Source organism: Schistocerca nitens, chromosome 5 (assembly GCF_023898315.1).
Source record: "Schistocerca nitens isolate TAMUIC-IGC-003100 chromosome 5, iqSchNite1.1, whole genome shotgun sequence".
NCBI lineage: Eukaryota > Metazoa > Arthropoda > Insecta > Orthoptera > Acrididae > Schistocerca > Schistocerca nitens.
The window spans coordinates 360,490-373,633 of record NC_064618.1 but is presented as its reverse complement, the minus strand read 5'-3'; positions in this window follow the sequence as shown (position 1 = coordinate 373,633).

Genomic DNA, 13,144 nt, shown 5'->3' with positions numbered 1-13,144 from the left:
AACCTGCAGAGGTGCAAAGGAATGTAAAACTGATGACACAGGAAACGCTCGAAACATAGACAGTAGGAAGACTCAGTGTTCCAGTACTTAAGTCGGCATTGTGTCTCTTATATTTAATTCCGATGCAATTTCTGTGTTTATTCGTCAATGGGAAAGTCGAAGGGAAACAGTATACCTGCAGAGGTGCATCGGATTGTAAAACTGGTGACACAGGAAACGCTCGAAACATAGACAGTAGGAAGACTCAGTCTTCCTGTACTTAAGTCGGCATTGTGTCTCTAATATTTAATTCCTATGCAATTTCTGTGTTTCATCGTCACTTTGAAGGTCCAAGGGATACAGTAAACCTGCAGAGGTGCATCAAAATGGAAAACTGATGACACAGGAAACGCTCAAAACATAGACAGTAGGAAGACTCAGTCTTCCTGTACCTAAGTCGGCATTGTGTCTCTTATATTTAATTCCGTTGCAATTTCTGTGTTTCATCGTCACACTGAAGGTCCAATGGATACAGTAAACCTGCAGAGGTGCATCGGAATGTAAAACTGGTGACACAGGAAACGCTCAAAATATTGAGACTAGGAAGACTCAGTCTTTCTGTACTTAAGTCGGCATTGTGTCTTTTTTATTTAATTCCGATGCAATTTCTGTGTTTCATCGTCAATGGGAAGGTCCAAGGGACACAGTAAACCTGCAGAGGTGCATCGGAATGTAACACTGGTGACACTAGAAACGCTCAAAACATAGACCGTAAAAAGACTCAGTTTTCTTTTACTTAAGTCGGCGTTGTGTCTCTTATATTTAATTCCGATGCAATTTCCGTGTTTCATCGTCACTGTGAAGGTCGAAGGGATACAGTAAACCTGCAGAGGTGCATGAAAATGGAAAACTGATGACACAGGAAACGCTCAAAACATAGACAGTAGGAAGACTCATTCTTCCTGTACTTAAGTCGGCATTGTGTCTCTTATATTTAATTCCGATGCAATTTCTGTGTTTCATCGTCAATGGGAAGGTCCAATGGATACAGTAAACCTGCAGAGGTGCATCGGAATGTAAAACTGGTGACACAGGAAACGCTGAAAACATATACAATAGAAAGACACACTCTTCCTGTACTTAAGTCGACATTGTGTCTCTTATATTTCATTCCGATGCAATTTATGTGTTTCATCGTCACTGTGAAGGTCCAATGGATACAGTAAACCTGCAGAGGTGCATCGGAATGTAAAACTGGTGACACAGGAAACGCTCAAAGCTATAGACAATTGAAAGACACACTCTTCCTGTACTTAAGTCGCATTGTGTCTCTTATATTTGATTCCGATGCAATTTCTGTGTCTCATTATCACTGTGAAAGTCCAATGGATACAGTAAACCTGCAGAGGTGCTTCGGAATGTAAAACTGATGACACAGGAAACGCACAAAACATAGACAGTCGGAAGACTCAGTCTTCCTGTACTTAAGTCGGCATTGTGTCTTTTTTATTTAATTCCGATGCAATTTCTGTGTTTCATCGTCAATGGGAAGGTCCAATGGATACAGTAAACCTGCAGAGGTGCAAAGGAATGTAAAACTGATGACACAGGAAACGCTCGAAACATAGACAGTAGGAAGACTCAGTGTTCCTGTACTTAAGTCGGCATTGTGTCTCTTATATTTAATTCCGATGCAATTTCTGTGTTTCATCGTCAATGGGAAAGTCGAAGGGAAACAGTATACCTGCACAGGTGCATCGGATTGTAAAACTGGTGACACAGGAAACGCTCGAAACATAGACAGTAGGAAGACTCAGTCTTCCTGTACTTAAGTCGGCATTGTGTCTCTTATATTTAATTCCTATGCAATTTCTGTGTTTCATCGTCACTTTGAAGGTCCAAGGGATACAGTAAACCTGCAGAGGTGCATCAAAATGGAAAACTGATGACACAGGAAACACTCAAAACATAGACAGTAGGAAGACTCAGTCTTCCTGTACCTAAGTCGGCATTTGTCTCTTATATTTAATTCCGATGCAATTTCTGTGTTTCATCGTCACACTGAAGGTCCAATGGATACAGTAAACCTGCAGAGGTGCATCGGAATGTAAAACTGGTGACACAGGAAACGCTCAAAATATAGAGAGTAGGAAGACTCAGTCTTTCTGTACTTAAGTCGGCATTGTGTCTTTTTTATTTAATTCCGATGCAATTTCTGTGTTTCATCGTCAATGGGAAGGTCCAAGGGACACAGTAAACCTGCAGAGGTGCATCGGAATGTAACACTGGTGATACTAGAAACGCTCAAAACGTAGACCGTAAGAAGACTCAGTTTTCTTGTACTTAAGTCGGCGTTGTGTTTATTATATTTAATTCCGATGCAATTTCTGTGTTTCATCGTCACTGTGAAGGTCGAAGGGATACAGTAAACCTGCAGAGGTGCATGAAAATGGAAAACTGATGACACAGGAAACGCTCAAAACATATACAGTAGGAAGACTCATTCTTCCTGTACTTAAGTCGGCATTGTGTCTCTTATATTTAATTCCGATGCAATTTCTGTGTTTCATCGTCAATGGGAAGGTCCAATGGATACAGTAAACCTGCAGAGGTGCATCGGAATGTAAAACTGGTGACACAGGAAACGCTCAAAGCTATAGACAATTGAAAGACACACTCTTCCTGTACTTAAGTCGCATTGTGTCTCTTATATTTAATTCCGATGCAATTTCTGTGTCTCATTATCACTGTGAAAGTCCAATGGATACAGTAAACCTGCAGAGGTGCTTCGGAATGTAAAACTGATGACACAGGAAACGCACAAAACATAGACAGTCGGAAGACTCAGTCTTCCTGTACTTAAGTCGGCATTGTGTCTTTTTTATTTAATTCCGATGCAATTTCTGTGTTTCATCGTCAATGGGAAGGTCCAATGGATACAGTAAACCTGCAGAGGTGCAAAGGAATGTAAAACTGATGACACAGGAAACGCTCGAAACATAGACAGTAGGAATACTCAGTCTTCCTGTACTTAAGTCGCCATTGTGTCTCTTATATTTAATTCCTATGCAATTTCTGTGTTTCATCGTCACTTTGAAGGTCCAAGGGATACAGTAAACCTGCAGAGGTGCATCAAAATGGAAAACTGATGACACAGGAAACGCTCAAAGCATAGACAGTAGGAAGACACAGTCTTCCTGTACCTAAGTCGGCATTGTGTCTCTTATATTTAATTCCGATGCAATTTCTGTGTTTCATCGTCACTATGGAGGTCCAAGTGATACTGTAGACCTGCTTAGGTGCATCAGAATGTAAAGCTGGTGACACAATAAACGCTCAAAACGTAGACAGTAGGAAGACTCAGTCCTTCTGTACTTAAGTCGGCATTGTGTCTCTTATATTTAATTCCGATGCAATTTCTGTGTTTCTTCGTCAATGGGAAGGTCCAAGGGATACAGGAAACCTGCAGAGGTGCATCGGAATGTAAAACTGGTGACACAGGAGACGCTCAAAACATAGACAGTTGGAAGACTTTGTCTTCGAGTACTTAAGACGTCATTGTGTCTCTTATATTTAATTCCGATGCAATTTCTGTGATTCATCGCCAATGGGAAGGTCCAAGGGACACAGTAATCCTGCAGAGGTGCATCGGAATGTAAAACTGGTGACACTGGAAACGCTCAAAACGTAGACCGTAAGAAGACTCAGTTTTCTTGTACTTAACTCAACGTTGTGTCTCTTATATTTGATTCCGATATAATTTCTGTGTTTCATCGTCAATGGGAAGGTCCGATGTATACAGTAAACCTGCAGAGGTGCATCGGAATGTAAAACTGGTGACGCAGGAAACGCTCAAAAAATGGACAGTAGGAAGACTCAATCTTCCTGTACTTAAGTCGGCATTGTGTCTCTTATATTTAATTCCGATGCAATTTCTGTGATTCATCGTCAATGGGAAGGTCAAGGGGATACAGTAAACCTGCAGAGGTGCATCGGAATGTAAAACTGGTGACACAGGAAACGCTCAAAACATAGACAGTAGTAAGACTCAGTCTTCCTGTACTTAAGTCGTCATTGTGTCTGTTATATTTAATTCCGATGTAATTTCTGTGTTTCATTGTCAATGGGAAGGTGCAAGGGATACAGCAAACCTGCACAGGTGCATCGGAATGTAAAACTGTTGACACAGGAAACGCTCAAAACATAGAGAGTAGGAAGACTTAGTCTTTCGGTACTTAATTCGACATTGTGTCTCTTATATTTAATTCCGATGCAATTTCTGTGTTTCATCGTCATTGGGGGGGGGGGGGGTCCTATGGATACAGTAAACCTGCAGAGGTGCATCGGAATGTAGAACTGATGACACAGGAAACGCTCAAAACGTAGACAGTAGGAAGACTAAGTCTTCCTGTACTTAAGTCGGCATTGTGTCTGTTATATTTAATTCCGATGTAATTTCTGTGTTTCATTGTCAATGGGAAGGTGCAAGGGATACAGCACACCTGCAGAGGTGCATCGGAATGTAAAACTGGTGACACAGCAAACGCTCAAAACATAGAGAGTAGGAAGACTCAGTCTTTCTGTACTTAAGTCGGCATTGTGTCTTTTTTATTTATTTCCGATGCAATTTCTGTGTTTCATCGTCAATGGGAAGGTCCAAGGGACACAGTAAACCTGCAGAGGTGCATCGGATGTAACACTGGTGACACTAGAAACGCTCAAAACATAGACCGTAAGAAGACTCAGTTTTCTTGTACTTAAGTCGGCGTTGTGTCTCTTATATTTAATTCCGATGCAATTTCTGTGTTTCATCGTCACTGTGAAGGTCCAAGGGATACAGTAAACCTGCAGAGGTGCATGAAAATGGAAAACTGATGACACAGGAAACGCTCAAAACATAGACAGTAGGAAGACTCATTCATCCTGTACTTAAGTCGGCATTGTGTCTCTTATATTTAATTCCGATGCAATTTCTGTGTTTCATCGTCAATGGGAAGGTCCAATGGATACAGTAAACCTGCAGAGGTGCATCGGAATGTAAAACTGGTGACACAGGAAACGCTCAAAACATATACAATAGAAAGACACACTCTTCCTGTACTTAAGTCGACATTGTGTCTCTTATATTTCATTCCGATGCAATTTATGTGTTTCATTGTCACTGTGAAGGTCCAATGGAGACAGTAAACCTGCAGAGGTGCATCGGAATGTAAAACTGGTGACACAGGAAACGCTCAAAGCTATAGACAATTGAAAGACACACTCTTCAAGTACTTAAGTCGCATTGTGTCTCTTATATTTCATTCCGATGCAATTTCTGTGTCTCATTATCACTGTGAAAGTCCAATGGATACAGTAAACCTGCAGAGGTGCTTCGGAATGTAAAACTGATGACACAGGAAACGCACAAAACATAGACAGTCGGAAGACTCAGTCTTCCTGTACTTAAGTCGGCATTGTGTCTTTTATATTTAATTCCGATGCAATCTCTGTGTTTCATCGTCAATGGGGGGGTCCAATGGATACAGTAAACCTGCAGAGGTGCATCGGAATGTATAACTGATGACACAGGAAACGCTCAAAACATAGACAGTAGGAAGACTCAGTCTTCCAGTACTTAAGTCGGCATTGTGTCACATATATTTAATTCCGATGCAATTTCTGTGTTTCATCGTCAATGGGAATGTCGAAGGAAAACAGTATACCTGCAGAGGTGCATCGGAATGTAAAACTGGTGACACAGGAAACGCTCAAAACATAGACAGTAGGAAGGCTCAGTCTTCCTGTACTTAAGTCGGCATTTTGTCTCTTATATTTAATTCCGATGCTATTTCTGTGTTTCATCGTCACTTTGAACGTCCAAGGGATACAGGAAAACCTGCAGAGGTGCATGGGAATGTAAAACTGGTGACACAGGAAGCGCTCAAAACATAGACCGTTGGAAGACTCTGTCTTCCTGTACTTAACACCTAATTGTGTCTCTTATATTTAATTCCGATGCAATTTCTGTGTTTCATCGCCAATGGGAAGGTCCAAGGGACACAGTAAACCTGCAGAGGTGCATCGGAATGTAAATCTGGTGACACTGGAAACGCTCAAAACGTGGACCGTAAGAAGACTCAGTTTTCTTTTACTTAAGTCGGCGTTGTGTCTCTTATATTTAATTCCGATGTAATTTCTACGTTTCATCGTCAATATGAAGGTCCGATGGATACAGTAAACCTGCAGAGGTGCATCGGAATGTAAAAGTGGTGACGCAGGAAACGCTCAAAAAATAGACAGTAGGAAGACTCAATCTTCCTGTACTTAATTCGGCGTTATGTCTCTTATATTTAATTCCAATGCAATTTCTGTGTTTCATCGTCACTGTGAAGGTCCAAGGGATACAGTAACCTGCAGAGGTGCATGAAAATGGAAAACTGATGACACAGGAAACGCTCAAAACATAGACGGTAGGAAGACTCATTCATCCTGTACTTAAGTCGGAATTGTGTCTCTTATATTTCATTCCGATGCAATTTCTGTGTTTCATCGTCAATGGGAAGGTCCAATAGATACAGTAAACCTGCAGAGGTGCATCGGAATGTAAAACTGGTGACACAGGAAACGCTCAAAACATATACAATAGAAAGACACACTCTTCCTGTACTTAAGTCGACATTGTGTCTCTTATATTTCATTCCGATGCAATTTATGTGTTTCATCGTCACTGTGAAGGTCCAATGGATACAGTAAACCTGCAGAGGTGCATCGGAATGTAAAACTGGTGACACAGGAAACGCTCAAAGCTATAGACAATTGAAAGACACACTCTTCCTGTACTTAATACGCATTGTGTCTCTTATATTTCATTCCGATGCAATTTCTGTGTCTCATTATCACTGTGAAAGTCCAATGGATACAGTAAACTTGCAGAGGTGTTTCGGAATGTAAAACTGATGACACAGGAAACGCACAAAACATAGACAGTCGGAAGACTCAGTCTTCCTGTACTTAAGTCGGCATTGTGTCTTTTTTATTTAATTCCGATGCAATTTCTGTGTTTCATCGTCAATGGGAAGGTCCAATGGATACAGTAAACCTGCAGAGGTGCAAAGGAATGTAAAACTGAAGACACAGGAAACGCTCGAAACATAGACAGTAGGAAGACTCAGTGTTCCTGTACTTAAGTCGGCATTGTGTCTCTTATATTTAATTCCTATGCAATTTCTGTGTTTCATCGTCACTTTGAAGGTCCAAGGGATACAGTAAACCTGCAGAGGTGCATCAAAATGGAAAACTGATGACACAGGAAACGCTCAAAACATAGACAGTAGGAAGACTCAGACTTCCTGTACCTAAGTCGGCATTGTGTCTCTTATATTTAATTCCGATGCAATTTCTGTGTTTCATCGTCAATGGGAAAGTCGAAGGGAAACAGTATACCTGCAGAGGTGCATCGGATTGTAAAACTGGTGACACAGGAAACGCTCGAAACATAGACAGTAGGAAGACTCAGTCTTCCTGTACTTAAGTCGGCATTGTGTCTCTTATATTTAATTCCAATGCAATTTCTGTGTTTCATCGTCACTTTGAAGGTCCAAGGGATACAGTAAACCTGCAGAGGTGCATCAAAATGGAAAACTGATGACACAGGAAACGCTCAAAACATAGACAGTAGGAAGACTCAGTCTTCCTGTACCTAAGTCGGCATTGTGTCTCTTATATTTAATTCCGATGCAATTTCTGTGTTTCATCGTCAGACTGAAGGTCCAATGGATACAGTAAACCTGCAGAGGTGCATCGGAATGTAAAACTGGTGACACAGGAAACGCTCAAAACATAGACAGTAGAAAGACTCAGTCTTCCTGTATTTAAGTCGGCATTGTGTCTTTTATATTTAATTCCGATGCAATTTCTGTGTTTCATCGTCAATGGGGGGGTCCAATGGATACAGTAAACCTGCAGAGGTGCATCGGAATGTAGAACTGATGACACAGGAAACGCTCAAAACATAGACAGTAGGAAGACTCAGTCTTCCTGTACTTAAGTCGGCATTGTGTCACTTATATTTAATTCCGATGCAATTTCTGTGTTTCATCGTCAATGGGAATGTCGAAGGAAAACAGTATACCTGCAGAGGTGCATCGGAATGTAAAACTGGTGACACAGAAAACGCTCAAAACATAGACAGTAGGAAGGCTCAGTCTTCCTATACTTAAGTCGGCATTTTGTCTCTTATATTTAATTCCGATGCTATTTCTGTGTTTCATCGTCACTTTGAAGGTCCAAGGGATACAGGAAAACCTGCAGAGGTGCATGGGAATGTAAAACTGGTGACACAGGAAGCGCTCAAAACATAGACAGTTGGAAGACTCTGTCTTCCTGTACTTAACACCTCATTGTGTCTCTTATATTTAATTCCGATGCAATTTCTGTGTTTCATCGCCAATGGGAAGGTCCAAGGGACACAGTAAACCTGCAGAGGTGCATCGGAATTTAAATCTGGTGACACTGGAAACGCTCAAAACGTGGACCGTAAGAAGACTCAGTTTTCTTTTACTTAAGTCGGCGTTGTGTCTCTTATATTTAATTCCGATGTAATTTCTGCGTTTCATCGTCAATATGAAGGTCCGATGGATACAGTAAACCTGCAGAGGTGCATCGGAATGTAAAACTGGTGACGCAGGAAACGCTCAAAAAATAGACAGTAGGAAGACTCAAAATTCCTGTACTTAAGTCGGCATTGTGTCTCTTATATTTAATTACGATGCAATTTCTGTGTTTCATCGTCAATTGGAAGATCCAAGCGATACAGTAAACCTGCAGAGGTGCATCGGAATGTAATAATGGTGACACAGGAACGCTCAAATCATAGACTGTACGAAGACTCAGTTTTCTTGTACTTAAGTCGGCGTTGTGTCTCTTATATTTAATTCCGATGTAATTTCTGTGTTACATCGTCAATATGAAGGTCCGATGGATACAGTAAACCTGCAGAGGTGCATCGGAATGTAAAACTGGTGACGCAGGAAACGCTCAAAAAATAGACAGTAGGAAGACTCAATCTTTCTGTACTTAAGTCGGCATTGTGTCTCTTATATTTAATTCCGATGCAATTTCCGTGATTCATCGTCAATGGGAAGGACTAAGGGATACAGTAAACCTGCAGAGGTGCATCGGAATTTAAAACTGGTGACACAGGAAACGCTCAAAACATAGACAGTAGTAAGACTCAGTCTTCCTGTACTTAAGTCGTCATTGTGTCTGTTATATTTAATTCCGATGTAATTTCTGTGTTTCATTGTCAATGGGAAGGTGCAAGGGATAAAGCAAACCTGCAGAGGTGCATCGGAATGTAAAACTGTTGACACAGGCAACGCTCAAAACATAGACAGTGGGAAGACTCAGTCTTTCTGTACTTAATTCGACACTGTGTCTCCTATATTTAATTCCGATGCAATTTCTGTGTTTCATCGTCACTATGAAACGCTCAAAACATAGACCGTAGGAAGACTCAATCTTCCAAAACTTAAGTCGGCATTGTGTCTCTTATATTTAATTACGATGCAATTTCTGTGTTTCATCGTCAATTCGAAGATCCAAGCGATACAGTAAACATGCAGAGGTGCATCGGAATGTAAAACTGGTGACACAGGAAACGCTCAAAACATATACAATAGAAAGACACACTCTTCCTGTACTTAAGTCGACATTGTGTCTCTTATATTTCATTCCGATGCAATTTATGTGTTTCATTGTCACTGTGAAGGTCCAATGGAGACAGTAAACCTGCAGAGGTGCATCGGAATGTAAAACTGGTGACACAGGAAACGCTCAAAGCTATAGACAATTGAAAGACACACTCTTCAAGTACTTAAGTCGCATTGTGTCTCTTATATTTCATTCCGATGCAATTTCTGTGTCTCATTATCACTGTGAAAGTCCAATGGATACAGTAAACCTGCAGAGGTGTTTCGGAATGTAAAACTGATGACACAGGAAACGCACAAAACATAGACAGTCGGAAGACTCAGTCTTCCTGTACTTAAGTCGGCATTGTGTCTTTTTTATTTAATTCCGATGCAATTTCTGTGTTTCATCGTCAATGGGAAGGTCCAATGGATACAGTAAACCTGCAGAGGTGCAAAGGAATGTAAAACTGAAGACACAGGAAACGCTCGAAACATGGACAGTAGGAAGACTCAGTGTTCCTGTACTTAAGTCGGCATTGTGTCTCTTATATTTAATTCCTATGCAATTTCTGTGTTTCATCGTCACTTTGAAGGTCCAAGGGATACAGTAAACCTGCAGAGGTGCATCAAAATGGAAAACTGATGACACAGGAAACGCTCAAAACATAGACAGTAGGAAGACTCAGACTTCCTGTACCTAAGTCGGCATTGTGTCTCTTATATTTAATTCCGATGCAATTTCTGTGTTTCATCGTCAATGGGAAAGTCGAAGGGAAACAGTATACCTGCAGAGGTGCATCGGATTGTAAAACTGGTGACACAGGAAACGCTCGAAACATAGACAGTAGGAAGACTCAGTCTTCCTGTACTTAAGTCGGCATTGTGTCTCTTATATTTAATTCCGATGCAATTTCTGTGTTTCATCGTCACTGTGAAGGTCCAAGGGATACAGTAAACCTGCAGAGGTGCATGAAAATGGAAAACTGATGACACAGGAAACGCTCAAAACATAGACAGTAGGAAGACTCATTCATCCTGTACTTAAGTCGGCATTGTGTCTCTTATATTTAATTCCGATGCAATTTCTGTGTTTCATCGTCAATGGGAAGGTCCAATGGATACAGTAAACCTGCAGAGGTGCATCGGAATGTAAAACTGGTGACACAGGAAACGCTCAAAACATATACAATAGAAAGACACACTCTTCCTGTACTTAAGTCGACATTGTGTCTCTTATATTTCATTCCGATGCAATTTATGTGTTTCATTGTCACTGTGAAGGTCCAATGGAGACAGTAAACCTGCAGAGGTGCATCGGAATGTAAAACTGGTGACACAGGAAACGCTCAAAGCTATAGACAATTGAAAGACACACTCTTCAAGTACTTAAGTCGCATTGTGTCTCTTATATTTCATTCCGATGCAATTTCTGTGTCTCATTATCACTGTGAAAGTCCAATGGATACAGTATACCTGCAGAGGTGCTTCGGAATGTAAAACTGATGACACAGGAAACGCACAAAACATAGACAGTCGGAAGACTCAGTCTTCCTGTACTTAAGTCGGCATTGTGTCTTTTATATTTAATTCCGATGCAATTTCTGTGTTTCATCGTCAATGGGGGGGTCCAATGGATACAGTAAACCTGCAGAGGTGCATCGGAATGTATAACTGATGACACAGGAAACGCTCAAAACATAGACAGTAGGAAGACTCAGTCTTCCAGTACTTAAGTCGGCATTGTGTCACATATATTTAATTCCGATGCAATTTCTGTGTTTCATCGTCAATGGGAATGTCGAAGGAAAACAGTATACCTGCAGAGGTGCATCGGAATGTAAAACTGGTGACACAGGAAACGCTCAAAACATAGACAGTAGGAAGGCTCAGTCTTCCAGTACTTAAGTCGGCATTTTGTCTCTTATATTTAATTCCGATGCTATTTCTGTGTTTCATCGTCACTTTGAACGTCCAAGGGATACAGGAAAACCTGCAGAGGTGCATGGGAATGTAAAACTGGTGACACAGGAAGCGCTCAAAACATAGACCGTTGGAAGACTCTGTCTTCCTGTACTTAACACCTAATTGTGTCTCTTATATTTAATTCCGATGCAATTTCTGTGTTTCATCGCCAATGGGAAGGTCCAAGGGACACAGTAAACCTGCAGAGGTGCATCGGAATGTAAATCTGGTGACACTGGAAACGCTCAAAACGTGGACCGTAAGAAGACTCAGTTTTCTTTTACTTAAGTCGGCGTTGTGTCTCTTATATTTAATTCCGATGTAATTTCTACGTTTCATCGTCAATATGAAGGTCCGATGGATACAGTAAACCTGCAGAGGTGCATCGGAATGTAAAAGTGGTGACGCAGGAAACGCTCAAAAAATAGACAGTAGGAAGACTCAATCTTCCTGTACTTAATTCGGCGTTATGTCTCTTATATTTAATTCCAATGCAATTTCTGTGTTTCATCGTCACTGTGAAGGTCCAAGGGATACAGCAACCTGCAGAGGTGCATGAAAATGGAAAACTGATGACACAGGAAACGGTCAAAACATAGACAGTAGGAAGACTCATTCATCCTGTACTTAAGTCGGAATTGTGTCTCTTATATTTCATTCCGATGCAATTTCTGTGTTTCATCGTCAATGGGAAGGTCCAATAGATACAGTAAACCTGCAGAGGTGCATCGGAATGTAAAACTGGTGACACAGGAAACGCTCAAAACATATACAATAGAAAGACACACTCTTCCTGTACTTAAGTCGACATTGTGTCTCTTATATTTCATTCCGATGCAATTTATGTGTTTCATCGTCACTGTGAAGGTCCAATGGATACAGTAAACCTGCAGAGGTGCATCGGAATGTAAAACTGGTGACACAGGAAACGCTCAAAGCTATAGACAATTGAAAGACACACTCTTCCTGTACTTAATACGCATTGTGTCTCTTATATTTCATTCCGATGCAATTTCTGTGTCTCATTATCACTGTGAAAGTCCAATGGATACAGTAAACTTGCAGAGGTGTTTCGGAATGTAAAACTGATGACACAGGAAACGCACAAAACATAGACAGTCGGAAGACTCAGTCTTCCTGTACTTAAGTCGGCATTGTGTCTTTTTTATTTAATTCCGATGCAATTTCTGTGTTTCATCGTCAATGGGAAGGTCCAATGGATACAGTAAACCTGCAGAGGTGCAAAGGAATGTAAAACTGAAGACACAGGAAACGCTCGAAACATAGACAGTAGGAAGACTCAGTGTTCCTGTACTTAAGTCGGCATTGTGTCTCTTATATTTAATTCCTATGCAATTTCTGTGTTTCATCGTCACTTTGAAGGTCCAAGGGATACAGTAAGCCTGCAGAGGTGCATCAAAATGGAAAACTGATGACACAGGAAACGCTCAAAACATAGACAGTAGGAAGACTCAGACTTCCTGTACCTAAGTCGGCATTGTGTCTCTTATATTTAATTCCGATTCAAT